Source organism: Chelonoidis abingdonii, unplaced genomic scaffold (assembly GCF_003597395.2).
Source record: "Chelonoidis abingdonii isolate Lonesome George unplaced genomic scaffold, CheloAbing_2.0 scaffold0005, whole genome shotgun sequence".
NCBI lineage: Eukaryota > Metazoa > Chordata > Testudines > Testudinidae > Chelonoidis > Chelonoidis abingdonii.
In genome coordinates, this window is record NW_027424266.1 from 65353 (window position 1) to 74324 (window position 8972).

Consider the following 8972-nt stretch of genomic DNA (forward strand, 5'->3'; position numbering starts at 1 on the left):
TTGGAGGAATGGACTGTGAAGTGGATAGAAAACTGGCTGAATCAACGGGCTCAGCGGGTAGGTATCAATGGCACACTCTCTAGTTGGCAACCAGTAACAAGTGGTGTGCCCCAGGGGTCTGTCTTAGGGCCCGTTCTATTCAATGTCTTCATTAATGATCTTGATGATGGGATAGCTTGCATATTAAGTAAATTTGCAGATGACACCAAGTTGGGGGGAGTGGTGGACACGCTGGAGGGCAGGGATAGGATTCAGGGAGACTTAGACAAATTGGAGAAGTGGGCCACAAGAAACCTCATGAAGTTCAACAAGGACAAGTGCAAAGTCCTGCACTTAGGACAGAAAAACCCCATGCACTGCTACAGGCTGGGGACTGTTTGGCTAAGTAGCAGTGCTGAAGAAAAGGATCTTGGGGTTACGGTAGATGGAAAGTTGAACATGAGCCTACAGTGTGCTCTTGTAGCCAAAAAGGCTAATAGCATACTGGGCTGTATTAGTAGGAGTGTTGCCAGCAGATCGAGGGATGTGATTATTCCCCTCTATTCGGCACTGGTGAGGCCGCATCTGGAATATTGTGTCCAGTTTTGGGCGCCACACTACAAAAAGGACGTGGAACACTTGGAGAGAGTCCAGCGGAGGGCAACAAAAATGATTAGAGGACTAGAGCACATGACTTATGAAGAGAGACTGAAGGAACTGGGCTTATTTAGCCTGCAGAAGAGAAGACTAAGGGGGGATTTGATAGCAACCTTCAACTACTTGAAGGGATGCTCCAAGGAGGAGGGAGCTAGGCTGTTCTCAGTGGTGACGGAGGACAGAACAAGGAGCAATGGTTTGAAGTTGCAGTTGCGGAAGTCGAGGCTGGATATTAGAAAAAACTTTCTGACTAGGAGAGTGGTGAAGTATTGGAATGGGTTACCTAGGGAGGTGGTAGAATCTCCATCTTTAGAGCTATTTAAAGTCCGGCTAGACCGCACCCTGGCTGGGATTATTTAGGGAAAATGGTCCTGCCTTTAGCAGGGGGTTGGACTAGATGACCTCGTGAGGTCCCTTCCAACCTTTTGATTCTATGATTCTATGATTCTATGGTGTGGTGCCAAAGGCACTTGGGCATGTTTATTGACCTCTAGGCACAGAACTAGCACCTTGGCTCCAGGATTATGGGCACACTAGCACGAGTGCCAGTCAGCAGCAGGAATTTCTGCTGTCCCTTGGGCCGCACAAAGGGTATGGGTGAGGTGCACCCACATTTACAGACTGAGACAAACGACTTACGTTCCATCTTACACGTTTTCTGACATCGGCTTGTTACGTCCCCTTGTATCAAGCTCCGGGTATCTCAGGCAAAACATCCCCTTACCTGGTGTTAGGTCAGGATGTCCCTGGGCTAATCTTTTGGCGTCTGTTTTCACATGTACTCAGATTCTGTTGCTTTTAGGGGTGTGTTTTAGCAATGCTAGCAATACCTTTGCCATGGTCATATATTGTAAAGGTTCTCAAAACTGGGTCCATGCCCCCAAGGGAGGCACAGAATGTATTCGGGGAGGGGGCGGCACGAGAAGCCACGCTGCCTGCAGAGCTGCATAGCAGTAGAGGTACTTGTGTGGCAAGAGCCAAGGGAGGGGCTTTCAAGGACTACAGACAAAGAAGGGGGCACGATCAAATAAGTTTGAGAACTCTGATCTATTGACAGTGAACGTGTAAACGTCCATTTTAATACATGACTTAACTTTAATTCACAACCTCTGGTTCAGGCCTAGGTCTTGCTCCCGGCTCTCTCTCTCCCCACCCTACAACAAGGATCCCTCAACTGGCACTGAGCTGTAGCTGCCTCGGGTGAGGCGCAGGTGCTGTTTATCCCTTGCCCAGCACTGAGATGCAGCCGCCCCGGGTGTATTTATAGAGGGATCTCTCACCCAATGCTGAGATGCGGCTGCCTCTGAGGTGGGATATTGGGGGCTGTTTACAGATGCCATGATTGGCAAAGAGGTGCAGCCATCTCTAGGTTGGGGCATAGGTAGGGTTACCAGGTGTCTGGTTTTGGACCAAAACACCCACTCGAAAAGGGACCCTGGTGGCTCTGGTCAGCACTACTAACCGGGCTGTTAAATGTCCAGTTGGCAGGGCTGCCAGGCTCCCTACCTGGTTCCGTGTGGCTCCCTGGAAGCTGCAACATGTCCCTTAGATGCTAGGCAGAGGTGCGACCAGTGGGAGCTGCAGGTGGAGGCAGCACACAGAGCCACTTGGCCGTGCCTCTGCCTAGGAGCTGAGGGACATGTCACAGCTTCCAGGAAGCCCCCTGAGGTAAGCGCTGCCCAGAGCCTGAACCACTCACCTCCTCACACACCCCAACCCCCTGCCCCAATCCTGAGCTCCCTCCTGCATCCAGACTTGACCCCACAATCCCCACACCCCAACCACCAGCCCCTGACACACCCTGAACTCATTTCTGGTCCCACTCCAGGGCCTGCACCCCCAGCTGGAGCCCTCACCCCCCCCCCCTCCTGCACCCCAAGCCCCTGCCCCAGCCCGGTGAAAATGAGCAAGGGCGTGAGGGTGGGGGAGAGCAAGCAATGGGGGTGGAAGGGGTGTGGCCTTGGAGAAGGGTCAGCGGTGAGGCTTGGGGAGGGGCAGGGCAAGAGTGTTCAGTTTTGTGCGATTAGAACGTTGGCAACCCCAGCACGGGGGCTGTTTACATGCCGGTGGGGTCAGGCCCACACTGTGCCTAGCAGTAACAGGGTGTCCAGTATTCTGGGAACACAGGAGTAGCACCTTTGTCTCCCATCTCACTCCCGCCACCAGGCAATTCCCTGGGTCTCCTCCCCCATCTTCCCATCCAGCCCAACCCCCCACTACAAGCACCGCAGAGCCTGTGGTGGGGCAGGGGGAATCCCTGGCCAGGCCACATGTTCAGTAACCCGGTTTTGAGGCTGCCCAGGCAATGGAAAGCTGGGGGGAGAGAAGTGCATTGTGGGAGATGTAGCACAATGCAGCGTCCATCTCCTGTCACAGCTCCAGCTTGCCATGCCGGAGCAGGGAACACCAGGTCCAGACCCCCCGCCCCCCGCAAATCCCTGCCAGGTGCCCCATTCTCAATGCCCCAATCCCCACCACCCTCCCCTCGTCTCCACCAGCCCCTCTCTGCTGTAGAACCAAACAAGCACCGTGGGAATTTTCCAGACAATGTTCGAGCGTGTACAGGGCCAACGTAGCGTCCAGGCACAGTTGCCGGATACATTAAAGTGAGAACTGAGTCATCGTTTCTGGTCGGACGCGATTACTATTAGAGCGTCTCACTGGGGCGATTCACCTTCCAGGCACGGTTCCCGGACAGACGCAATTAGAGCAGGTACCGAACAACCTTAACTTGTGGACTAGGCGGACATTATTAAACTGAGACCAAGCCCGGGTGACCATATTTCCCTACGGTGCATATGGGACGCCTGGTAAGATTACTCATATTCAAGCGAGTTCAATGGCAATGAATCAGCACTGTGCAGTACACACATTCAAATTAACATCAGGTTGACTGAGCCCCTGTTAAAAAGAAATACTGCGTAGTTGGATTCTTTTTATTTACCTTCTAATCTTTAAGGCTTTAGGGATCACCCAGGGACACACACACCCCCTTCCTCCCCCACCACACACGCACTCCCATACACCTGTCTCACACAGGGGAGGTGACCAACCTGACCCTCCCTGCCCAGAGCTCTCCACGCCTGGCTTGGCCACTGGGACAGACCTGCCTCTCCTGGTACCTGGTGCCGCGTCTTCCTGAGGCAACATGTGGGGCATAACGCAGGGTCACATGCCCCCCCTCACACACACACACCCCGATTTCTGCCAGGGTTCACACCAGAATGTGGCCAGCAGCAGCCTTTCAGCACTGTGCAGGAGGGAAGGGGTGGGCGCTGCTTCCAGCCGTGGGAGCAGGGGCAGAGGACAGGGATGACCTGGCCTGTGTCTTTACAGAGCTCATCTTTTCTCTCCCCCCTGTGGCTGGAAGCAGCGTGTCCTTTCCTGCCTGCACAGAGTGGAAAGGCAACTAACACCTCCAGGCTGCTGCTGGCCACCGACATAAACCAGCCGCCTCCGGGTACAGCACGGGCAGGAAGGGGTTAAGCCCTCAGGCTGCGTTGTGAACCAGGGTCCAGGGAACCTGACTGCAGGGGCTCTAGTGAACCTGGCCAGAGAGACGGCTCAGCAGGGGAGGGTGCCTAGGGGATAGAGCAGCCCCATGTTCCCTGGGGGGGGCAAGACCTAGGGCAGGTGGGGGTATCATAAGCCTCTTTCCCCAATCTGGACCTTAGCGTCCAAAATTTGGGTGCTTGTATGAACTCCCCCAAGCTTATTACCAGCTTGGATCTGACCTCGCTGCCACCAGCCAGGAATTTCCAGGGCCTGACTTCCTCTCTGGTCTCCCCAAACCTTCTCTGGGGGACCCCAAGACTCAGAAACCCTGAGTCTCACACCAAAGGGAAAACAACCTCCTCCCCTTGTCTCCTCTTTATCTCATCCCCAGCTCCCCCTCCCTGGGTTATCCTGGGCGATACTGTACTTAAACTCCCTGAATGCAAAACAGAGAGGGCAATTTACCTTCCCCCCTCCTTCTTCCCCTGAGGCTATGCATTCAAACCTAGTCAAGCTAACACAAAGAGATTTCCCCCCTCCCTTCGTTCCTTAGCCTTAACCAGAGAAAAACCTCAAACAGGTTTTAAAAAGAAAGCTTTATATAAAAAAGAAAGAAAAAGACATAAAAATATCTTCTGTATCAAGGTGACAATTTTACAGAGTCAATTGCTTAAAAGAAAAAATATGAATAAACAGCCTTATTCAAAAAGAGATACAATTTAAACATTCCAGCACACACACATGTAAATACAAAACAAAACATATAAAAGCCTATTGTTTTGCTACCTTTGTACTTACAACTGGGAAACTGAAGATGAGAAGCTTACAGATAGAAAAAGATCCCCTCTCATAGCTGAGAGCCAGACAAAGACAAAGAACCAAAAAAATTCCCTCCCCTGAGCTTTGAAAAATCCGGTTTCCTGGTTGGTCCTCTGGTCAGGTGTTTGGTTCCCTTTGTTAACCCTTTACAGGTAAAAGAAACATTAACCCTTAGCTATCTATTTATGACAGGGGGAGATGGGTGAAGAGGATGCTAAGCCCTTGCCCAGAGGGCTGCTATGGAGCCTGCAGGTTCAGGGCATGAACAGGTCAGAAATCGCTCCCCCTGCCAACTCCAGAGCTTAGCTGGGGGCGGGGAGGCTGCCCTGCGCCAGCGCTTTGTGGGGCTTCGGCACACGCAGGGCTTGGCTCCTCCTGGCTAGTGCCCCACGCCGGAGGGACTTGGGTTTTCCTGGGGCACAGGCCCAGCCAGAGGCAGTGGGGGAAGGAAGGAGCCTGCTGGCCAGGCTGTTGGTGAGCTGAGCACTCCAATCAGGGGCTGGTTCTCTGCAAAGCACTGGGAGCAGGACTTACCCCACTGGGGGGGGGAGATATGCAGGAGCAGCAGGGTTGGGGGGCTGAAGTGGCAAAGCAGGGCGAGGACATTGAGAGGAAAGCACGTAAAAGGCCGATGGGTGGGCAGCAGAGGTGACACGTAATCGATTGCCACCTGCCCACACTCACTGGCTGCCGCAGCTCACAGCACAGAGCCAGCACTGGCTGGAAATTGGACGGGGGGCAGGGCCCTGCTCGCCAAGAGCTGGCACCCAGCGGGAGCTAAGGCCACCAAGAGTGGGTTTGGGCCCTGGTGAAAACAATTTTTCAGGCCCCCCCAGCAATGGCAGACCAGCTAAACAGGGCCAACGAAGCCAGAGAAGCCAAGCCCCGGGCCCCCTTCCAGACCTCCAGGCCCTGGTAATTTGTGCCACCTTCCCCCTCCTCATTGGCCCTGGCAGGAGCTGTGCTTGACAAACCAGCAGAGGCAGTGGCCAGCACTCGCGCTGCATGTCGCCCTGCCACCGGCCTTGCGCATCCATCCCCATCGTCGGGCTCTGGGTGCCCTCCACTCACTATTGGTGGTTGGGCGGCTGGTGAGCAGGGACCTGGCCAGCAGCAGGACTCACCAGTGCTGATGAGAAGGAGACAGAAAATATGAGACAATTTGCTCTTTTTTAAGAAAAAGTCGGCACACCTGCAGGAGGGCTGGAATACAGGACTGTCCCTGTAAAAACGGGACATCTGGTCACCCTAGTTATGAATCTAATTGGGGATCAGAAGCAGAAAATTGTCACCATTCCCGAGATGCCCAGCTAAAGAGGGACCTTTCCAGTAAGAGCTCCCTGCTGGCTGACACGTGCGTGCAGATAGCGGCCACGTGTGTGTCTGTCGGTGAGGTTTCTCTGTCTGTTCGATGTTAAACGTTGGCGACTTGTTGTCTGGCTGGTGCCGGGTGAAAGGATTTAGTATCCGAGGAAGGACGTATCCTAGTTAGCAAACAAACAAAGCAGCACATTTCCTGTCCAGATTATATTTAGTCGTAAATCAACATTGTGATCATGTGCGGTGGGTCACATAGGCTGGGGGAGGCTGTATCTCCGCAAACAGTCAGGTGCTGTCCTGCCCTCTGCTTAGCACCGCTCCCTCAGGCTGCGACTCCAGTGCTCCGGCTGGGGCTGGGGAGGCTGGGTTCACGTGCCGCCTGCCTTCCCTTCCTGGCACTCTGGGGCAGAGGGCTGGCCTGGGGCAGGATTGGGCCGGGGGTGTTGAGCGGGCAGGACGGGGCCAGTGGCCGGGGGTGTGGACGGGGCAGGGCTGGAGGGCTGGCCTGGGGCAGGACTGGGCTGGTGGCTGGGGGCATGGAAGGGGTGGGTCTAGAGGTTGGCCTGGGGCAGGAGGATGCCGGTGGCCAGGGGTGCGGAAGGGGCGCGGCTGGGGGGCTGGTCTGGGGCAGGACTGGGCCAGTGGCCAGGGATGCGGAAGGGGCGAGGTTGGGGGGCTGGCCTGGGGCAGGACTGGGCCGGTGGCCGTAGGCATGGAAGGGGCGGGGCGGGGCTGGGGGCCTGGCTTCCCACAGCTGTGATGGTTCCCAACCAAGGACAGTTAACCTTTCTTTACGGAAATGACTGAAGCACAGGGGCGGCTCCAGGCACCAGCACACCAAGCGCGTGCCTGGGGCAGCAAGCCACGGGGGACGCTCTGCCGGTCGCCAGGAGGGCAGCAGGCAGGTTGCCTTCGGCGGCTTGCCTGCAGAGGGTCCTCTGGTCCCGCAGCTTCGGTGGACCTCCCTCAGGCAAGCTGCCGAGGGCAGCCTGCCTGCCGTGCTTGGGGAGGCAAAGTGCCTAGAGCCGCCCCTGCTGTACAAATGCTAAACACAATTCAGATCAAGGATTCACAGCCAGGTTTTCTCTGTGGTGATTATAAAGGCTTTAATTGAAATCAGTCCACCCTGAGGTGAGCAATTAAGAATTATTTTAACTGAAGGTAGTTTAGGGCTAAACCTTTGGTTTTGTATGAATGGAAGTTCGTTCCATTTACTAACCCTAAGCTGATTTCATGAACATTGTTTGGGGTGCAAGGAGAACCCAGGCCCACGAAGACAGAGTGCTTTGGATGTAAACGTTTGCCTGCAGCATATGTAACAGCTCTTCCCCCTTCCAATCCTCCAAATACGCACTTGCTTGTCTCGGATCTGGTGCTGTGGCTGGAGAGGGACTGGTACAAAACCCTTTGGAACTGAAGCCCAGTGTTGAAATCTCGCTCTCAGAGGGCAAAGACTAATCCAGCAATAAACCCCTGCGCAACATCTGTGTGGCAGAATTCTGTCTCCTTTGGAAGGGGGCAGCTTCAGCTGGAGAGAAGCGGATGTTCTTCCCCCGCACTGTGAGTGCAAAAGCCCTGGATATAGCTGTAGTGAAAAAGCACCTTGGGCTGAACAGCAAGAGAACCGACGTGGTGGTGGTGTGCTTCCTACTGTCGAACGCTTGCCGGGGAAGGGATGAAAGTGTCAGAACTGACCAGACATAGCGTCTGAGACCACACCAGTGGTCCCAAACTGTGTGGGGCAGCCTAGGGGGTGCAGAGTAACATTCAGAGGGGTGTGGCGGGCCCAGGCCAGAGAGCTCCACCCAATCCTGCTCTGCCCCCAGATCTGCTCTGGCCCCACCTCCAGTCATGGCCCTGAACTCGGCCCTTAGCTCCCAGCCCAGTCGTGGCTCTGGCTCCAGTCTCAGCCCCCTTACCCTGTCCGCACCCCGACCCCAGGATCCACGGCCCTACTCCGGGCCCCAGTTCCTGATCGTTGCTCTCGGGGGGCAGACAGTGGTATGGGGGGCACGATGTGAAAAGTTTGGAGACCACTGGACTATCTAGTAGGCACCTCCCTGCCTTGTGCACAGGGCCAAGGACAAGGAGTTGATAAGTCTGTTCCATCTTTCACGATTCTCTGCCACTTTAATTTTCAAGTATCAGAGGGGTAGCCGTGTTAGTCTGGATCTGTAACGCTATGCCTACCTTCATGCCTCCAGTTTCCATCCTGGGCACACCACACAATCCATTGTCTACAGCCAAGCACTGAGGTACAACCGCATCTGCTCCAACCCCTCAGACAGAGACCAACACGTACAGAATCTCTTCACCAAGCATTATCAAAACTACAACCCGCACGAGGAAATAAGGAAACAGATCAACAGAGCCAGAGCATGTACCGCAGAAAGCCTCCTACTGCACAGACAACCCAAGAAAAGAAACCAACAGGACCTCCAAACTGCCATCACATACAGTCCCCCAGCTAAAACTCCTCCAATGCATCAATCAGGGATCTACAACGCGCATCCTGGACAATGACCCACATTTTCACAGCCTTGGTTGGCAGGCGAAGTCTTGCCCACAGACAGAACTCCAACCTGAAATGTATTCTCAACCAGTAACTTGCAACACCGCAGCATACAGTAACTGCAGCTCAGGAACCAATCCATGCAACAACCTCGATGCCAACTGTCGCCCACATATCTACACAGCGACAC